The 19,327-nt window shown below is 62.5% G+C and overlaps 1 protein-coding gene and 2 long non-coding RNA genes across 16 annotated transcripts in view; 2 read left to right on the top strand and 1 right to left on the bottom strand.

Annotated features, from left to right (window-relative positions):
* The window catches only part of Adgrg1 (adhesion G protein-coupled receptor G1), a 36,780-nt gene that overhangs the window by 16,253 nt on the left and 1,200 nt on the right, over positions 1–19,327 (bottom strand). For 2 of the 12 annotated variants that reach the window (XM_078032378.1, XM_078032376.1), the window contains exon 1: positions 13,027–13,421. The exons of 4 other annotated variants lie outside the window; for them this stretch is intronic. The gene's annotated coding sequence lies outside the window, so the exon portion shown is untranslated. Of the gene's footprint in view, positions 1–1,361; positions 1,511–3,230; positions 3,430–13,026; positions 13,422–19,327 lie in introns of those variants that run through there. 6 more of the 12 variants (XM_078032384.1, XM_078032382.1, XM_078032375.1 and 3 more) reach the window with 4 other exon arrangements.
* LOC144370875 (uncharacterized) lies at positions 4,393–7,495 on the top strand. Its single transcript, XR_013430918.1, has 2 exons — positions 4,393–4,574; positions 7,142–7,495. It is a non-coding gene; the product is annotated as an uncharacterized LOC144370875 (long non-coding RNA).
* LOC120887847 (uncharacterized) lies at positions 9,569–14,069 on the top strand. Of its 3 annotated transcripts, none has more exons than XR_005731146.2 (4): positions 9,569–9,846; positions 9,952–10,042; positions 10,124–10,790; positions 10,963–14,069. It is a non-coding gene; the product is annotated as an uncharacterized LOC120887847 (long non-coding RNA). The 3 variants fall into 3 exon arrangements; XR_013430916.1 differs by having other exon boundaries at positions 9,577–9,846; positions 10,732–10,790; positions 11,894–14,069; XR_005731147.2 differs by having other exon boundaries at positions 9,578–9,846; positions 10,732–10,790.

The following is a 19,327-nucleotide window of genomic DNA, read 5'->3' as shown; positions in this document are numbered from 1 at the left end:
AGCTTGTGGCACGCCCGTGAGGGTCCCCATGCCCAGGACCTCAGCCCTCCACATCCTCTGAGGCCCCATGGTGGCCAGCGGGACGGCAGAGAGCAGGAGGGTCTACCAGGGTGAGTCCGATGTCGTGAAAGGACCCTGGAGTCCCCAGGAGGAGAGGGGACCGCAGCCCAGGGGTACCGCAGCCCCCTGGGCCGGGGCTCACGTGGGCTGCAGGCCCCGCACCCTGTGGCTCAGCCTCCACCCGCTGCCAGAGGACCTCCCAGTAACTGAAGTCGCGCTATCAGCACCTCCATCCCCAGACAAGGAAACCCAAGTCCAAAGAGGGGAAGTCGCAGCCACGGCCACACGGCGAGCAGGAGCGGGTCATGATTCCACCACGGCAGGGCCTCAGAGCCTTGGCATTCAGCCACCATGGCCCAGCGTCCCCGCCCCGTGGGACAGGGGCACGTCTTCAGCTGGGACGCCTGTCATCAACCCAAAAAACAAGCTCCCGGGAGTCCTGACGGCACACAGACAGAAGCCTTCCGACACCCGTCCCCAAGCGCCAGCCCCTCCCTCAGCCCCTCTGAGCTGCCCAGGGGCCATTAGCTCTCCTGAGCTGACCTGCAGGAGCCAGCTGGGCGGCCGGGCTCCCCAGGGCTGCTCGTCGCCAGCCCTGACACTTCCAGGCGAGAGGTCCCCCGTGAGCCGGGAACATCCAGGCCCCTCCTGCCTCCCACTGCCAGCAGCGCTGCGGGGACGGGGCACTGCCAGGCCTGTCCCCAGTGAGCCATTCCATTAAAGGCTGCCATGGCCAGCTGGGTCCGTGGCCTCACCTCAGGGGGCGGAAGCACTCAGCAGAATGTTGGAGGAGGTGGGGACGGTGGGGACGCAGGAGGTCCGAGGAGCCAAGACTCAAGGCCTCTTGAATTTGGAAGTTGGTGGAAGAAGACTCAGAACCCAAGGGAGGGGAAGAGCTGGGGAAAGACCAGCCAGGGGCCCCTGAAGGAGCCCGCCGAGGGACAGGGCTCAGCATGGGGGTGTCACCTGCTGGTGGCAGTCCCCGTCAGCTGCATGCTCCTGGAGCCACCCAAAGCCAGGCAGAGGCTGGTGGCCAAGTCTCCAAGACCTGGCCCCATCCACGGAGCAGCTGTGGCCAGTACCCTGGACGCACAGGAGGCAGGAGTTAGAGGCACTAGGTCTAGACCAGCTCTGTGGCCACCCGGCCTGTGTCTTTGGACCAGCCTGTCCCCCTCTGGCTGCGGTTTCCTTGCTATCCAGAAGGTGACCGTGACCCTTGTCCCCTGCCTGCCTTCTTGGTGGCCCAGGACCCTCTCACCATTGAGCAGGCTTCAGGATCCCTCAAGTGAGGCCCCGCTTACCTCCACGCTGGCAGCGGAGAGGGTGCTGGGCGGCCTCCCCCACCCGACCAGACTCTGGCCAGACTCTCTGCCCGCTCAACTCGCAGCCCGGCTCCTCCATCTGGCCGAAGTTCCCCTTCCCCGTCTGCGCTGCCCAAGGCCAGGCCCACAAGGTCAGCCCAGTTACCTCCCCGCTGGCTTCTGGGAGTAGCAGCCCCCCCCCCCGCCAGGCAAAATGCCCATCTTTGGAGCGAAGGATCCTCAGAGTTCCCAAGGGCAGCCACCAACCCTCCCTTTCTCCCCGCTTCCTCCTCCAGGTCCCAGATCTCTGGTTCAAGGGCAGACAGGACAAAGCTACCCTCCCTTCTAAGGCCAGAACCAGGGCCCAGGTGTGCCTGAGGCCCCTCCAGGAAGACCATTCGAGACACTGCAGGACTCTATGCAGCTACTGAGCACACAGCACAGCCTGGGGACCCTCCAGATGCCCCCTGCACCCCACAGGGCGCTCACCACCTCCAGTTACACCGTCACTGCCAGAGAGGCTCTTTAGACACACTAGATGGGCCAGGCACGGGCACATTCCCATAATCCCAGCAACAGGGGAGGCTGAGGCAGGAGGATGGCAAGTTCAAGGCTAACCTCGGCAACTTAGTGAGACCTTGTCTTAAAATAAACAACAGGGCTGGAGTTGTGGCTCAGAGGTAAAGCACCCTGGGTTCAATCCCCAGCACCAAAACAAAACAAAAAACAAAAGCAAAACACAGGAAACGCTAGACAGACCAAGGGGAAGGGAAGGGGAGAGAAGGCGGAAGAACTGAGGAATAGTCGACCGAATCATGTAGGTGCGTGGACGACCACCGTCCGTGCATTCCAACATCACATGGAACCAGAACGCACCGATTTAAAAAGCAAAACGTAGATAGAAGGAATAGCCACGGAGAAGGGGATGGGGGTCGCGGAGGGATGAGGAAGGGGAAAAGGAGATACTAGGACCAGAGTGATAACAAATGCTACCTTATAAGCATTTGTGACGATGTCAAAATGAACCCCGCAATGATGTGGGCCTCCAATGCACTCATAAAAAATTAAAACCGAAATATAAATAAAAGTGCACAAAATGGGGACGAAGATTTTTTTAAAGAACACTAACAAATGTTTTAAAGAATGACAAACAGAGATGGGATTTGAAGCTCTTTCCACACGGGGACACATCCAGTCCTCCTAGCCTCTGCTTCGAACGTCAGGATGCTCACCCAACAAATGGCACAGGAGAGAAGCGACCCGTGCAGGTGGCGTGGCTGGGGGGGCCGCCAAGTGGGAAGGGACCCCAGGGCAGCTCGGGAATCGCGTTCTGAATTTGGAATCCTCTCTCCCTAGAACTGACCTGTTAGGCAGGGCTCCTCTGGAAGTCACAAACGTGCTAGACAGTGTCCCCCACGGTGTCCCAGGTCTGGGGCTGTGGAAGCTTGCCCAGGTGACGGTGGATCCCAGCCCTGCAGGAGGGCTCCTCTCTCCGGTGGCACTTGCAGACCTCAGCCCTCGCCACCCCCTGCCGCTTCCCAGAGGCTTATCTTGGCCGCCCAGACCCCTGGTTTGTGGAGGGGAGGGCTGTGTGGTTCCCAACGACCACTTCCTCCCCATCTCGGTTGCTCTCCACCTAATTGACCATATTTTCTGAGAGTACCTCCTCTGAGTCGCCCCCAGGGGACTGAGCCCTAGCGCCCAGGGAGAGTCCCCAGCGCCACCCCAGCCCCCGCAACAACACCACCCCCACCTATTAGCACATGGTCAATGGAGGGGCTGGGGGGGCTGGAGGGGGAGAAGAAAGAGGGGGGAGGGGAAGCAGAAGGGGAGGGAGGGAGGGAGGGAGGGGAGAGGAGCCAGCCCTACCTGGTTCCTCCTGGGGACAAGTGCCCTGGGATGCACCAGGACCCCGTTCCAGCGGGGCTCGCCTGGCCTGCAGGAGTGGACTGTCAGAGCCGGGGACAGTTTCTCCAAGTTCAAGAGGCAGCGGGAAGCTGAGCCACCAAGCTGAGCCGCCCCGGTGGCGGCCCCTTCACCAGAGCTAGCGGCAAACAAAGGGGGCGGCCGGGGAAGATGGGGCTGAGAAGCCCCAGCCGCCAGCGCGCCAGTCAGGGAGAAGGGGCGCAGGTGACAGCAGCCCCTGGCAACCGTTCCCCTGGCAACCATTGGCAGCTGCGGGACGACGTCACGCTTGGCTCCTCTCCTGCCTGGCTGAGCGGGCTCCCCGACTGTTCCCGAGTCCCTCCATGCCCGGGCTGTCTGGCCAGGAGGGAGCTGGCGGGAGGAAGGGCAGCAAGATACGGGGCGCACCGGGGCGGGGCGGGGGGGGACACCTGCTCTCCAAAGGGGACCACCAAGAGCCCCATCTCAGCCTCCCAAGTAGCGGGGACTACAGCTGTGCACCACCAGCTCGACAAACACCGACTTGAAAGTCAAATCTTTCTAGAACCCCATGAGGGCTAACCCAAGAAAGGCTGCCCCCCCCAACCCGGTGACCAAATTAGAAGCTGGAGAGGGGTGGCCAGCCTGCGGCCAGCCTGGCCTCCAGACAGGCTGGATAGTCCCTGACCTCCACCTTTGACTGTCATGCTCCACACTACCCTGAACACTTCCCAGGGTCCACCTCCTCCAGGGAGCCGTCCTGGGTTGCCATGACTCACCAAGAACCCTTCTTCTGATTTCCCTTGGAGCCAGGGGCCCCTCCTGGCTTTCCAGGTCTCCCCGGGGGTCAGGAGTGATCTGGACCCTCTTTTCCAGTCTGGGAGGGAGCAGAACAGAAGTGAAGCTTCTGAAAAGGCTACTCGTGCCCATCCCTGCCCCGGGGCTTTGTGGAGACCCGCCTCCACGGCTTTGCCCCATCGAATGCATCTTACAGGTGGAGAAACTGAGTCCCAGGGGTACGGAATTCAGACAGAGATCTCCTTTGGGACGGGAGGACGTCCAGCCCAAGCATCCACCGGGTGCTGGACCGACCCCCTCCTTCTGCGTCGAGCGCACATTCAGACTTTATTTGATCACCTCTAACGCCAGGGAGCTCACTTCCTCCCAAGAGCGCGTTCCCCTTGGGCTTCTAAGAAGTCCTTTCTATCCTCTGAGTCAAAGGGAAAAGACTCCCAGTACCCTGCAGGGGGGCAGGACACAGACAGACCAGCAGCAGGTCAGGGGACAGCCAGGGCCGAGGATCCCGGGTCTCAGCCCCCGCAGCTGCAGGTATTTCCCGGAGCACAAGTGGGAGCCCCTGGGGGAAGGGACCCCCGGGGGTGGCGGAGCTGGCGCAGGCCATGGGAAAGGCGGCAGGGGCCCGCCCCGGGCTAGGCCGCCTCTGAAACTGCCCTGTGTGGACCCGAGCCAGGAGGCGGCTGGTCCGGAGGCTGCCATTGTCTCCCTGCCGCCAGAGCCCGGCGCTCAGGCACTATTTCAGGCAGGAGGAAGAGGGAAAGAAAGGGGCTGCTGTCTCGAGGGACCTGAGCCGCCCGCCCGGAAGGTTCCAGGGCCTGCAGGGCTGAGAAGGCGGCCTCTGTTGGATCAAAGGACCCGTCGTGCCTCCAAGAGGCTGGCAGGGGCTGTGACTCAGGCACCCAGGGGGGGCACCCTGGCCTTCTATACACACTTGGCACTCACTGCAGAGAGACTGGGCACAGCACCCCAGTCCCCCACTGTCCCTGAACACCCCCCACACACACACTTACCACCATGGAAGTCCTGCAGCTCATTACAGCCCAGAGCCCAGAGCCAGAGAGGCTGAGAGCTACTTCCTCACTTAGCTCCTGATTGGAGTGGAGGTGGGGAGCAGAACCGTGTGCCTCATTTGATGTGAGATGATACAGCAGGAGCCCCATGGCGGTCCTCTCACCTTCCAAGGGGGCCACCTCTCCCTTCCTTGCATTGGCTAGCTCTGGCTATTTTGGACTCCTCTGACATACCCCAGGACCTTTACATGTGCTTCCCTCGCAACACAGCACATTCTTTCTAGGACCCTTGCTGTGACTGACCCCATCTCAGCCTTAACTCAAATGCCTTCCCTGACCACCAACCAAACTGATCTTCTGTTTCCATCATGGTCTTCCTTGTCACCTCCTTCAGGACCTTTAGAGCACCCAGCCCTGACTGAAGTGGCCCTGTGATGGGCTCCCTCGCTCCCTGCCACTCAGTCTCGTCTGTCTTGCTCCCACTGCTGCCTCCAGTCCCACAGCAGCTGCCCCGTCCACGACTGCCAGCTGAGTGAATTAACAAACAAGACAGAGCTGGGGCTTGACGACAGGCCAGGCAGCCTCCACCTTCCCAGTAGAACATGATTCCTTATACACTAGATCCAAGTTCAAAAGCGCCACTTGGACTGGGTTTGATGGTGCACGCCTGTCATCCCAGTGACTCGGGAGGCTGAGGCAGGAGGATCACAAGTTTGAGGCCAGCCTCAGCGACTCAAACTCAAAACTTTATTTTGAGACTCTGTCTGAGTCCAGGCTCACTCTCCCCCCTGCCGCTGGGCACTGAAGGCCCTGAGAAGTCCCGCGGTCCGGAAGCCCCGCCAGGCGCTTCCCCCACCACTGAGACCACACGCTCCCTCATGGTTTCTGGACTGGATAACATCCGGGTCCCACCTGCTCCCGTGAGCACCAAGCCTCCGGTTTTCTCCCTTCAGCCCTCGAAGGCCCACTCCTAGGGCCCAAGCCCACGAGGCCCAGGAAGGAAACTTACCAACGAGGGCAGGTCACCAAGCCACTGGCGCAAATGCGAAGGCTCCCCCGGGCTCCTGCAGGCCGCCTGGGTGGGGCCAGGAGTCGGTGATGGGGTGCGGGGGACTAGGGACCTCTGGCAGGGTGCTTCCAAGGACCAGCCCACAGAGAAGCAAGTGGGAGCCGGGCAGGGAGGGAAGCCCATGCCAGCACAGCCCCGTGACATGCCCCTGACCGCGAGGTCCCAGGCCACCTGCAGGGAGTGCCCTCGTCCCTTCTGCAGCAAGGAACACAGCCTGAGCCGGGGGAGCTCCCGCCTGGGGACACAGAGCCCCCAAAGCTGGACACGAACCCAACCTCGCGCACCGTCACCCACCTGGCACCCCCGTGGCCCGGCCACTCTACAGAGGTAGAGGCGGAGGCCCAGGGAGGCCGCGCCATGGTCCCCAGGCCCCCCAGGCCCCTCAGCCCAGGCACCGCTGGGCTCTTGGAAAACACTACTGTCCTCCTGCAGTGACGGTGACAGCAACTTCTGACTCTAGTTCCCCAAGCCCAGGGGACCACGGGACAGAGACAGAGGCCTGTCTGCGTTGACGCCCACTGGAGGGTCTCCATGGGTCGCACTGGCCGTCCTCCCCGCCAGGCCTGGGAATGGGTCCCACTCCCACTACCCTGGCTCAGGTACCAAGGCCCAGGCAGCTGAGGCCCTGGGGACCTGACCCTGCCGCGGGGCCCTCAGGAGGGCACACGGAAGCAGAGCCCCTGGAGGTGTGGGGGCAGAGCCGGGCCCAGGACGAAGAGCTCTGGGTTAAACCTGCACAAGGCTCAACCAGCCCTGCCCACTGCCAAGGGGTCCCACGCAGGTGTGTGTGTGCGGGGAGCACCGGGGTCAGGAACAGCCACCAGGTCCGGCCAGGTGGAGACAAGAAGCCGGGGACTCTGGTGACTAAGCTGGTGGCTATGCACCTCCCAGCCCGCCAGGCCCGCCGGCCTCGCCCTGGCCCTCTGCGGGAATCCTGGGTTTCTCGCGAGCTAACAGGAGCCTCCTAGAGATGGAATTGGGTGGCACTAATGGGCCAATTCCTGTTTGGTGACCGGCAGGGCCATGGAGAGATATCTCAACGGAGACACCACCTGCGCCACCAGAACATCCCAGGGGCTGCTGAGCACTGAGGTGACAGGGGGGCCACGGGAACGGGAGCCCCTCCTGGCCTCGGATGGAAGGAGCCTCATGACTCCCGAGTCCCTCTACAACGTCCCCAGAGCCTTGAGCACCTGTCGGGGGGGGGGGTGCACCACGTTTAATGGGAGCAGCCCGCATGGTACCAGGGGAACGAGTCCAGGCCCAGCAGAAGAGACCAGGGTGCTGGTCCCTCCAGCCTCTGATGGCCCAGGGTCCCTGGGACCTGCTTCATCGGCTGTGAAACCTGAATAAAGACTCATATCTTAGGAGCACCTGAGATTGAATAAGGGTCTTTGTGGGCGGTCACGTGGAGGCACCAGGCCGGGGACTGGGGGTGAGTCCCCGCCACCGAGCTGCCTGGCCCATGCCCAGACAGTGACATAGCAGAGGGGCAGTCGGCCGAGGCACAGGGCCGACGGTGACTCAGCTGCCCAGCCAGCCTCTGTGTCCAGCCCTTGCATTGGTCTCAGGGTCTGAGCAGCTGTCCCCTGCCACGAGGTCAGACACCCAGGTGCCAGCCACAGAGCCACACCCAGAGGTGCAGGCTCCTCCAAGGATGCAGGGAGGTGGACATAATGTGGCCCCAGGGGCCAGGGGAAGCCAGTCCAGCAGAGAAGTGACCTCAGAACGCTGCTCAGCCCCAGGAAGCCAGCCCAACACGATCCAGGCCTCTCCCCAGGTGCAGGACTGTGGCCAAGCAGGTCAGCCTGTCCCACTGTGCTCCTTTACGAGTTGTCCTTGGCCAGGCGCTGTCCCCTCCCTTTGCCAGAGCCACCTTCCTTCCTCCTGAAAGAACCCAGAACACCCGGGCCTCCAGATAGCATCAGAACCCCCCCACCCGGGCTGCAGCCTGTGCATGCCCCGGCACAAAGCATGTAAATTGCTGTGAGGTTTGACCTGCAGAAAATAACAGGTCTGTCTGCAGGAGGGAACTCGCCCCAGGCAGATACTGTCCACGGCAGCGTTCCCACCAGGAAAAACTACAGAGGCGCCCAGCCACCCAACCCTGCTCAGCGCGCAGCCTGCCTGCCCACGTCTCCTCTCTGTCCCCATGAGAGCCCCCACGTGTGCCTGAGTCCCTCCCCAGGACGGAGCCTCCAGGATGGCAGCCCCTCCATGCTCCAAGGAGCAGTCTCGACCCACACTGTCTCTCCACGCCGACGCTCATCTCCAGGCTTTCAAGGGCATCAGTGGATCCGGGTCCAGTAACCGGGTCTCAGGGCCTGGGAGCAGAAGGGAGCCCCAGGCTGGACCACGCCCCTGACCAGCAGAGCAAGAGTCCTGGGATGGAAGCGTGCCCAGGAGTGGGCTCTCTGGGGATCGGCACCTTTCCCAGCAACCTCAGAGGAGGATGGAGCTGTGGGTCTGGGATAAAAGCTCTGCTGCTCCCTACCAGAAGGACTCCCTGCAGGAAGGCTGCAGTGACAATGACAACAGCCTCCACCGTGTGCCAGGCACAATACTGAACACGTGAAATCCAGGGGCTGCCTGAACCCTCTCAAGGCACAATCCACCATTGTAATTTTAAAGCTTAGAAAAGTGAAACACAGAGAGGTCAATACACCTGTTTAGGTTCACACAGAACTGGGACAGAACCAGTCACGTCCCTAACCACCCAGGGGGCCACTGAGCTGGAAGCTGGAGAAGCAGGGGTCTGAGCTGAGGTCGAGGTCCAAATGGCATAACCTCCGTAATGTGGGTCTGTCCCCGTTCATCCCTGCAGTGTCTACGTCAAAGCAAGTCTCAGCAAGGCTCATGCAGACTCCCAAGTCCACATGTCATGATAATTTCACACTCTGCACCATGTCACCTTGACTTCCAGCAACGGCCCTGCTGGGGTGCGGGGGGCTGCTAGGTCCATTTTCAGGCAGGGAAACTGAGGCCCAGAGAAGCTGTACCTTCTTCTTTTTTTTTTTTTTTGGTACCAGGGCACTTAACCACCAAGTCACACCCCAGCCCTCTGCATTGTTCCTAAGGCTGGCCTTGAACCTGGGATCCTCCTGCCTCAGCCTCCTGCGTGGCCAGGGTTACAGGCCGGCGCCACTGAGCCTGGGAAGCTGTGACTTCGAGGAAGTGTCCCCTTGCTCACAGTCACCGGTCAAGGACTTGAACCTGGTTCTGAGTCAAGCCCTAAGTGAGGCTTACGCAGACCGGCATCTCCAGCGCCCTTCCCCTTCCCCCTCGGAGGCCCTGAGGGTGCAGGAGGGGGACACCTTGGGGGGAGGAGGAGGCCCGGAGAGAGAGGGGGTCCGAGATGCTGTGGAGGTGGCCTTACGGCTCCTCTGGGCTCGTTGTGGAGTTAAAGGGGCCTCGAGTCTGGGAGCCATTCCCTGCAGAACCACTGGCTCTTCAAGGGGCTGAGCGGGGCGGGACAGTAGCCTGTCACCCAGCCCCTCCGCGGCTGCCACGGGGCCTGCGCACTGTGCTGGGAGCTCTGCCAGCTCCTTGGGCCTCGGCTCCTATCTCTGCTGCCCGGAGCCGCCAAGTCCACCCACCAACTACCTAGGCCAGCGCCAGCCACGGAGCCCGGTGCCCAGCGCACCATGCCAGCCTCCCTCCCACAGCAGAGATCAGGCTACGAGGGACAAGGGGTGAGTCCTGCCCGTGTCCGACTCTCCCAGAGGTAAGGGGCACGGGAAGAAGGGCTTCTGAGTGGCTAGAAGTTACCTCTTGCCTCAGTTTACCCATCTGTCCAATGGAAGAACGGTAAAGGCCCTCATTTCTGCAGGCCAGGGACACTTCTGAACACTTTCCCGTCTTAACGCCCCGAGTGACCACAGCAGTCCCCTGAAGAGGAGGCCCTTAGCTACAGTTTACAGGTGAGGAAACCGAGGCATCAGCCACGTCCACACCCCCAGAGAACAAAGCCCAGATCCTCCCAGGCTTTGCTCTCTTTCTAGGTCCCCAGGCCCGAGAGAAATAGGGGCGTGGCAGGGGCCAGAGTGGGATCCAAGTCGGGGACACACCGTCTGGCCCTAGCACCGTGCCTGTCCTGGCTGAGGAAAGGGACAGAAGAGCACAGCAGCTGAGAACTCAGACTCCAACCCCAACGACCTTCACGGGGCAAGCCTCCTCGCCCCAGTATCCTCCTCTCAAAGGGGCACAGGTGCCACATGCAGAGCCCAGCACCAGGCAGGGGCGGCCACAGGAACCTGGGGACCTTCCCACCCAGGCTGAGCCCCGGGGAACCCTGGAGAGTTAGGGGCATAGAGTCTGCGAAGGTGTCTGGGCCCGGACCCTGCCAGGACAGGCCAGCAGAGAAGAGACCCTGTCCCCAGCACCTCCCTCGCCCCTGGCCCCTGGCTCTGGCAGCCCAGGCCTGGCTCCAGAATGGGCAAGGCTCCCCCAGGGTCCCCGAGAGCTCCAGTGGGGCACGAGCTGGAGCAGCACCAAGCTCTCAGCTGACCTCGGGGGGAGCAGGGCCCGAGGCTGAGGCCAGCGCCTGCCCTCGCTGTTGAGAGGCCCCTTTGTGCCAGCCCTGCCCCACCCCCCACTTGCCATCTGCCAGGTCCCTGGAGTCTGCTCCCCCTCGGCCGCTGGTTTGCTCACATGATGCCCCCATCTGCTGTGAGTCAGAAGGCGGGGTCCACAGGGCCACCCCAAGGATGGGGATGGGGGAGGGGACCTGCCTAGGGCCCTGGTTGGGGAAGAGGGGGCAGCGTGGGGCCTGGACTGTGGGGCCACCTTATCCCATCCTCCCGCCCCCTCCCCACCCACTGCTTTCTCCCTGCCTCTCAAGACCCTGCCCCGCACCCCTGCAACCTGGAAGCCATCCCATGGCCCCGACATGGGCACAGCACCCAGCACCCTGCACCCACGCTCGGCTTTCACCCAGGATACAGTGACCCCCACCGTGGCTCCTTCCCCGGCCCGTTCCCCGCTCCTGTCATGCCGGGTCCTGCTAAGAGGGCCATCCCTTGACACGTGGACCCTGCCACAGCTCGGCCACCTCCACCCCTTTCCCTCAGCTAAGAAGCGGTCCCCAGTATGAGCCTCACCCTGACAGCCAGGCCCAGGCCACTGCGCAAGCCTGTCACCCGTCCCACTGGATGGCAGCCTCAGTCCCCCCTGACCCAGCTGCCGGCCACCCTGCCCAGCCCTCCCGCCTCCTTCCCCTGCAGAGCAGACCAGGAGCTGCCCGCCGGGCAGCGAGTGCCTTCAAGTGGCCTGTGCCCGATCTCCAGTGCCATGTCCCTCCCCACGCCCTCTGGCTCTCTTCATTCCCCAAACCTTGCCCCACGCCAGTGCCTCTGCCAGGAACACCCCTGCCCAGCCACAGCCCCCGCCGCCCTCCCCCTCCGGGCACCCGAGCCCAGCCAGGCCTTCCCAGAGCGCCGTGCTCCCGGCAGAGGCCTCCCCTCGCGCCAGGCTCGCCTCCCTCCTCCTCTCACCCCCTCGCTGTCTGTCTGTGACCGTGCTGGGGGGTGTGCGCCAGCCTGGCTGCCCACTGCCCAGAGCACAGGTTCCCCACACAGACCAACCTGGAGCCCGACTTCTGTCCCTGCTCTCAGGCACACCCTAGGCCCATGGGCAGGACACCTCGGGTCACCCCACACACCCCCTTGGTAGCTAGGGCCACCAAGCCCAGGGGACCAGTAGGAAAGGTGTCCATGGTGGTGTTTAGACCAAGGTGAAGCTACATCCCAGGCCCTGGGGTCCCTGCTGCACAGGAGGTCAGGTCACGCAGGGAAGGGACAGCCACCCACAGGACTGCTGGCCTGGGCTCGGGAGACCCCTGCAGGATGCGGCTCCCACTGACCAGCACCGCTGCTCCTCCCAGTCCAGGACCCCAAGAACCAACCCTCTGCCCTCGGGGACCTGCGGGGGCGCAGGGCTGGGGGGCCCAGGAGTTCCAAGAAGCCTTCTTTGCCTCTTCTACCCCCGTGTCCCCAGGACAGCCCAGCGCACACAGAAGGCACTCAATAAATGTTCACGTAAACAACTCCCTTGGCTTCTGAAGGGGGTGCTAAGGCTATTCCTACCCACCCCACCAACCTAGGCTACGGCGGCTCCAGTGGGGCAGGGGGTGACAGGGACCCAGTCGCACCCCTTCAGTCAAGAGAAGGCCCAGGGGGACCCCAACCCGGCCCCACACAAGGGCGGCTGGATGGAGAGAGGACCGGAGCCTTCAGTGTCCTGCCCGTGGGGCTCAGGGAGGAAGCGGTCCCCAGCAGCTGGGTGCCGGGCTGGGTGGTTGGCGGTAAGGAACTCTCCAGCCTCCACGGCTTCCCCACCCGGCTGCCCAGTTCCCAGGACTCACACCCGAGCCCACAGTCGGGGCCATGCCTGCTCACTTGAGTGACAAAAAGCTGGCTTACTCGAGGCCCAGACCCCAGGACAGCTAGAGGGGAGAGTACCCCGAGGATCTCCATGACTGGCCCCTAAAGCACCCTCTCCTCCCGGCACCTGGCTCCTAGCTCCCCATCCCTGCACTTGCTGTGTGACCTTGAGCCAGCCACCTGCCCTCTCAGAGCCTCGGTTCTCCCGTCTGTGCAATGGGAGCAGTGCCCTCCAGGCACAGAGGGCAGGTGGCCTGCTGGACCCTGGAGAGCCCACTTGCTGTTCCCCGGCTCCCAGTGGGCCAGCAGCTCTGAGTGTCCCACTCCTCCTGGGTGCCCTCCCCGCCCCCGCAGGCAGCGCCTTTTCATGCCCACCCACCCCCACACTGGGGGTCACGCACAGCCAGGCTCCTCTGGGCTAGACCAAGACCCCCCAGTCCTGTCCCCGCCCCTGCCCCACCCCTCACCGGCCCCAGCACACCGCCCTCCCCTGCCTCCCACCTGCCGGAGCCCTTGGTGGGTACCTGGTGCCAGGGGGAGGGTCCTTCAGAGGACCCCCTTTCAGGATCTACCCCAGAGGTTCCACCTGGCGCCCGGGTCCTGCCGCCTGCCAAGCTGCGGGCTGGGGAGTGAGCACAGGAGGCGCTGGCCCCTCTCCGGTGGCAGCAGCCGGTGGAGCCAGGGGAGGGGCCGGGGACACCCCCTCCAGCCTCCCGGGCTCCTCCTCCCGAGATGACTGTGTGAGTCACGGGTGTCTCAGAGGAGGCAGGAGGAGAGGCTGAGGGAGGGAGGCAGGGGCTCTGGGGGATGCCCATGACTCAGCACCTGGCAGGGGGCCTCCGCCTCCCCCAGCACCCAGGAGTGGATGCCAGGCTTCGGTGGGGTCCAGGCCGGGGTACCTCTGCCTCCCCACCCTGCACCGATCATCCCATTCTCCCCAGCTTCCCGCAGGGAGAGGGTTGCCGCGGCAACAGGCCACTCGGATGCTGCCCCTTCCTGAAGACGAGCCCAGCCTCCTTGGCAGCAGGCGGGGGCCGGCGCTGACCGGCAGAGCGGAAGGCAGGCCAGGAGGAAGGCAGGACTCAGGCACCTGGCACAGGGCCACACGCCGCTGGCCGCTGACCTCACGGCCTCTCCGGGCCTCCGTGCGTCTTCTCAGGCTCCCAGGGACCCGCAGCTCTGGGGCCCTGAGATCCGAAGACCCCGGGGCCTTTAGGAATGGCCTCTCCAGTCTGTCTGCCCAGCAGAGGGGAGACCGAGGCGCCGGGAAGAGTCCATCCCAGTGCCCCCAAATGGTCGGAAAGAGGAATCTAGAAGTGACCAGCGCCCCTGCCCCTCTGCCCACCGTCTCTGTTGGCCGCTCCCTCCTGCTCTGGGGGTAGCTTCAGATGACCCTGTGCCCTGCAGAGTGGGGACCCCGTCCGTCCACCTCCATCAGGACAGCGTGGATGAAGGACTCCAAGTCACCCGTGCGTGAGGGTTTCACCTACAGGGCAAGGGCAGCCACACAGGGCCAATAAGAGGAAAAATAAATGCTCCCTTTACGGAGCCCCGCTGCCTTCTAGAACCTTCCTCCTGCTGTCTTCAGGGTACCCACCTGCCACTCAGTGAGCTGTCAGCAAATATTCCCCAGGACAGTGATGAAGCAGAAGGGACTCGAAGCTCACCGAGGAGAGCTAACTGCCCAAGGGCACGCAGCTGGGGAGTGGCAGGGTTGGGTGGGAGCCAGAAGCCAGTCTCCAGCCAGTCCTCCTAGCCAGCCTCCTTGGGCCTCCGGCATAGGGCCTCAACCCCCCGGGGAAACTCGAGGTCCCTTCTCTCTGGTAGGGGTCTCTCTGCATCCTAGAGAGGGGTCCTGGGAAATCCCCCTGCACCCACATGTGACACAGCGAAAGCCTTTCAGGCAGCCGGGGACAGCTGGAGGCCACTCCCCCACCTGCCTGCTCAAAACCAAGCTGCCTGGTGGGGTGCAGGGAGCCACAGGCCAGACCTTCCAGAAGACCATTCTGTGCTCCTCCAAGCCAGAGCCCCGCTGGCCAGGCTGTGGGAGATGCCTGCCCGATGCCGTAGTGGGCACTTGGCCCTGGTCAGGCCTGCTATTCCCACCCAGGGCCTCCACGGGCATGGCCTCATTACCAGGGCAGGCGGGGCCAGTCCACAGTGGGGTGGGGGCACAGCAAACAAGAGGAGAGGAATGAGTTACTCAGAGAAGGACAAAAGTCCCTGACATGCCAGGTCTCTGGGCAAGTCGCCACCTCTGAGCCTCAGTCTCCTCGCGCTTGGTTGTTCGGGGCCCAGGCAGCAGGTGGCGGAGGCTCTAGGCCAGCAGCACAGCTGCGTCCCACCTGCCCACAGAGAGCACTGGCCAGCAGGCTCAGAGGGAGAGCTGAAGGCTCCCCTCTCAGTGCCCATGGCCAGCTCCACTGGCCACATAGGAGAGGACCAGGTCTCTGCCTGCCCCTCCTACCATCCGGCTTCTCAGACCTACTTTGTGCTGGGCACTGTGCCAGGCTCCGGGCTCTGGCCCCGGCTTGGAGCTTGGCCAGGGTCATCAGCCTAGCTCTCATCTAGGGAACCTAGGAGCCAGGTATTAGCTCCAGAAGATCCCTAGAAGGTTCTGCAAGTCAAAGTGGAGAATCCAAATAAATGATTCAATGATTCTATTATTGGTTCTGGTAACAGGATGAGTAGGGACCTCCCGTGCCGTAAGTATTTGGGTCACTCCTACATCATCACTGCAACCCTGTGACGGGGCATCACTAGTATGTGGAATGAGATGGCCAGAGACAGGCAGTAACTCAGCCAAGGCCACACAGCGGGCACCTATCTGGGCCTCTAGCTGTGTGGCTTCACCCAACCACCTAGCAGGTGTAGGTCCTGGCTACACAATTTATATTCACCATCGCTTTGCCCTTCATGACAGTTGCTAGCCCCACTTTATAGAAAGCAGCTCGAGGCACAGTCAGGGCAGGTGGCATGCCCACACCTTCAGTGACAGAGATCCAGGATCTGAAGCAGGGGACTGGCCCCGGAGCCCCTGCAGGCTCTTAAAGGAGGCGAAGAGGACTTTGAAAACCAGAGTAGCAGGAAGGGCATCCCAGGTAGAGCGATCAGATCAACAGGAGTCAAGAGGTGGAAGAGGAGCCGCGGGGGGAAAGAAGGGGGCTCTGTTGTGGCAGGAGGGGGCAGATTCTGGAAGTCTTGGAAAGCATGGAGTTTGGGCACTGGGGAGCCATAGAAGGTGTCTGATCAGCACTCAAAGCATGGTCCACAGACTCAGAGCAGAGATGGAGAGCTTGTTAGGGTCTCCGGGTGCCCCAGATCTGCTGAGTCAGAACCTGCAGTTTAACAAGGCGCCCAGGTGGGTTCCGGTACCTGGTGAAGCATGAGAAGCCCTCTCCTCGACTCTAGGGGCCAGTACCAGCCTTGGTTGGGGGCGGAGCCCAGGCCCAGCTGGGGCCTTGAGGAAGATGGAGCCAGAGGGAAGGGTGGGAGGGGACTCGGGTCCAGGAGACCAGAAGCAGCCCACCCAGGACAGCGGGCCTGAGGGAGAGGGGACAAGATGTCAGACGCTTCCCTGAAGCTTAGGGGTGCGGGAAGGGAGCAGGCACGGGAGGAGCTGCCTGTGGGCACCTGGAATGAGCGTGACCTGCAGCATGTGGGATGTCGTGTGTACCCCCAGCTAGAAACGCCTTGCTGGGGCTCAGCAGTGACAAACTAGGGGTTCCCCAGGCCCAGGGAAGGGCATGGGCATTGCTGGCTGGTGACAGAGGTCAGAAGTAGGGCAGGAGGCCCAGAAAGTCCAAGGGGCCCCTTCCTCTTAGAGACGGAGAAGAGGGGCAGTGAGGGAGCTGGCTTCCGCTCCGCTCTGCCAGCTAGGGACCTGGGCAAGCGTCTCTGTCCCCACCCAGCCCTCATTTGTCAAGAGAGGACAAAAGCAGAGCCACCTCATGCCCCCCACACACACGAGTCCACACGGGTAAAGGGCACACCTCGGCCTGGGCAGAGTGGGCACCTGGATGAGGCCCGCCAGGGAGCCACTGTTCAGAGCAGCCTGCAAAGGTGACAGAGACGGGCTCCCAGGGAGGGCGGGGAGGTGGACCCCAGGACAGAATAAGAGGTCGGGTGACCCTGGCCACCGACTGTGACTAAGGCCCGAGCAGAGGCTGGGTGAGGAGGAGACGTGGCGGGGTTGTAAGAGGCCTCCTGCCAAGGTACATTTGAGCCACCTTGCCCACCCCTGCAGAGGGTCCTGGGCAGCACCACTTGCTCGGAAGTGGGCTTTGTCAGACAAGAGGAGCTCAAGCCCAGGCTTCTCCTCTCGAAAGCTGAATGACCTTGGGGATCCTTGAGCTCCCTGCCTGGCACCCAGCAGGGAGACACGTTGGCCCATGTCATTAGCATCCTAGTCAGCACAAGTGTCACCGACCTGCACTCCACCGTTGGCAGAGCATCCGGTACCTCCGCCATAAAACAGTGACAATCAGAGCTACGGAACAGCGAGGGACTCTGAGAGAGGACCTCCCTGCACCACGCAGCGATCAGCCTGGGACCCAGACTGGCTCTAGCCACCTCCCTGCTCGTGTGCTCCCATGGGAAAGCCTCCAGGCCAGGAGTGTGGGGGCCGCCGCAGCCCTGTGATAACGCCATCTCCGTCATGCCCGCCCCAGGGACCAGCAGCGATGGCAATGCCCATGTGACTCAGCCACCCTCACAAAGCACCCTGTGTGTCCTGGGCCTACCTACCCCACCCATGGCCCATCCCCCACTCCCCAGCAGAGGGTGGTGGAGCAGGGCGACTGGGACATCCAGCTGTGGAGAGCCAGAGCCACCCTGTGCCCAGGTTAGTGAGGATTCAAGCCCAGGCTTGGGATGCAAGGAGTCCATGCCAGCTCAAGTGATGGAATGAAAGGCATGGCAACCAGGGGGACTTTGCCCGGGTCCAGATTGTCTTCTGAAGAGACCTTATTTGGAGCTTCAGGGCCACTCCAGCACACTGGCTAATCAGAGTGCAGCTGGCCAGCTGCCCCGCCCACATTTACCTGCACGGGGTTTCAAAACACAGGGACTCAGGCAAGAGGCACTTCCCCAAAGCCAGAGGGCCCTTGTCCACACCTGGTCACAGCACAGTCCTGTCTCCACCCCTACCCCTAAAAGTTCCAGGGAGCCCAGGGACCCCATTGCACTCCTGTCCTGGGCCCTGGGCTGGGAAAGGGACTTGCACTCTCTCCCGCTGACCTGCTGAGGAGGCCCGGCCCCATTTGTCGGGGAAACAAAGGCTCAGAGAGGGAGAGAGGCCAGCCCAAGGTCTTGGAGGACTGGAGCCGGGGTCTGACCTCAAGGCCTGCTTCCCTCGCCCCCAGTACCTCTTCCTGGTCCCAGGGGCGCCTTGACCACCTGCCGATAAGAATTGACCTTGAGCCTGGTGCACACAGAAGCAGAGGGACACACTTTCTCCCCCACGTCAAGCCCTGCTGTGAGGGGCCATTCCAGAACACAGTTGCTTAGACTGAGTTCAGCCTGGCTGGGCCTCCGAGGGCTGCCCCACCCCCACTGACCCCAGGAGGTGGGCACGCCTGGGTGCTTGGGTGCCCAGCTGCCCCAGACAGAAGGTAGATGGGGCCATGGCCTGCTCCTCCTAGGCATGACGGAATGTCTGACCCTCAGCCCCCTAACAGCACCTGGCAGGAGGTTGGATCCAGCTAGAACAGGCCTGGAAGATCATTCTGGCCATGCCCCTGCCTCTCAGCCTCCAAAAATCCCTAAGCCCAGGGCCAAAGCAGGTGATCCCAAACAAGCCCTCTCCTCACCCCCGTCATGTGCCTACCGGCCTGGGCCCCTCTTCCCATGTGCAAAGATGGTGTGCAGGGCTGGGTGTGCAAAGGCCTGGGGTCCTCCAGGGAGACGCCATCCACCTCTGGATGTCAGGGTCCCCTCTGCAGCTCAGTGCACTGAGGGGAGGTGGTCAGGATGGCGCTTCCTACTCTGCTCCTGGGACCCAAAGTGCAGCCCCTACGGTGGGCATGGCTCCCAGGAGGACCCCTGCCTGGCATCTTGCAGGGAGGAGGCCATGACTGTGGAAGTCCCTGTGACTGGGGGGATCCACGTGGCTCCTCATCAGGATTCCCCATACTGCCCCCACGGTGTCCGAACACCAGACAAGGACTCTGGTCTCAGATTGTCCCAACTGGACGTGTTTCTGTATTCTCAGCTTTAAAATGGGGAGAGATGCCTACAGCCAGGACCTCTGAGACGTGCAACAGGGACCTGTCACTCTCCCACCTCCCCCACACCCCTCCCCAACATGGTCAGGAACAGAAGAGACTCAAACTCCTCCATAAGAGGCCCATCCTAGGGGCTGGGATTGTGGCTCAGCTGTGAAGCGCTCGCCTAGCATGGGCGGGACCCGGGTTCGATCCTCAGCACCACATAAAAATAAAGGCATTGTGTGGTGTCCATCTACACCTAAAAAATAAACATTAAAAAAAAAGACTCCATCTCAAAGAGAACAACGCGCCATCTCACTGCCAGAGTCCCCAGGGTCCAGAGTCTCTGCCTTGACCATGCCCACTTCCACCCCCAGCCCCTCTACACACACTCGTGATTGGCACATGGTAAGGTCCTGGCTACAGGAGACCCCCCCCCCCGGAAGTTGTCCACATGGCGCCTCCGTGTCCTCAGCTGGAAGCCCGGGCTACCCCTCTTGTCTTGGTAAAACAAAGAGCTGGAATTGAAACTGTGGAAATCCCACGGAGCGCCCAGCCCCCGAGCCCCAGGAGACCCCCCATACCTCCCAGAACCAATGCCAGCCAGGCAGCCGGGGAG

This window comes from Ictidomys tridecemlineatus, chromosome 15, assembly GCF_052094955.1.
Source record: "Ictidomys tridecemlineatus isolate mIctTri1 chromosome 15, mIctTri1.hap1, whole genome shotgun sequence".
Lineage (NCBI taxonomy): Eukaryota > Metazoa > Chordata > Mammalia > Rodentia > Sciuridae > Ictidomys > Ictidomys tridecemlineatus.
This window is presented reverse-complemented; position numbering and strand designations above follow the sequence as displayed.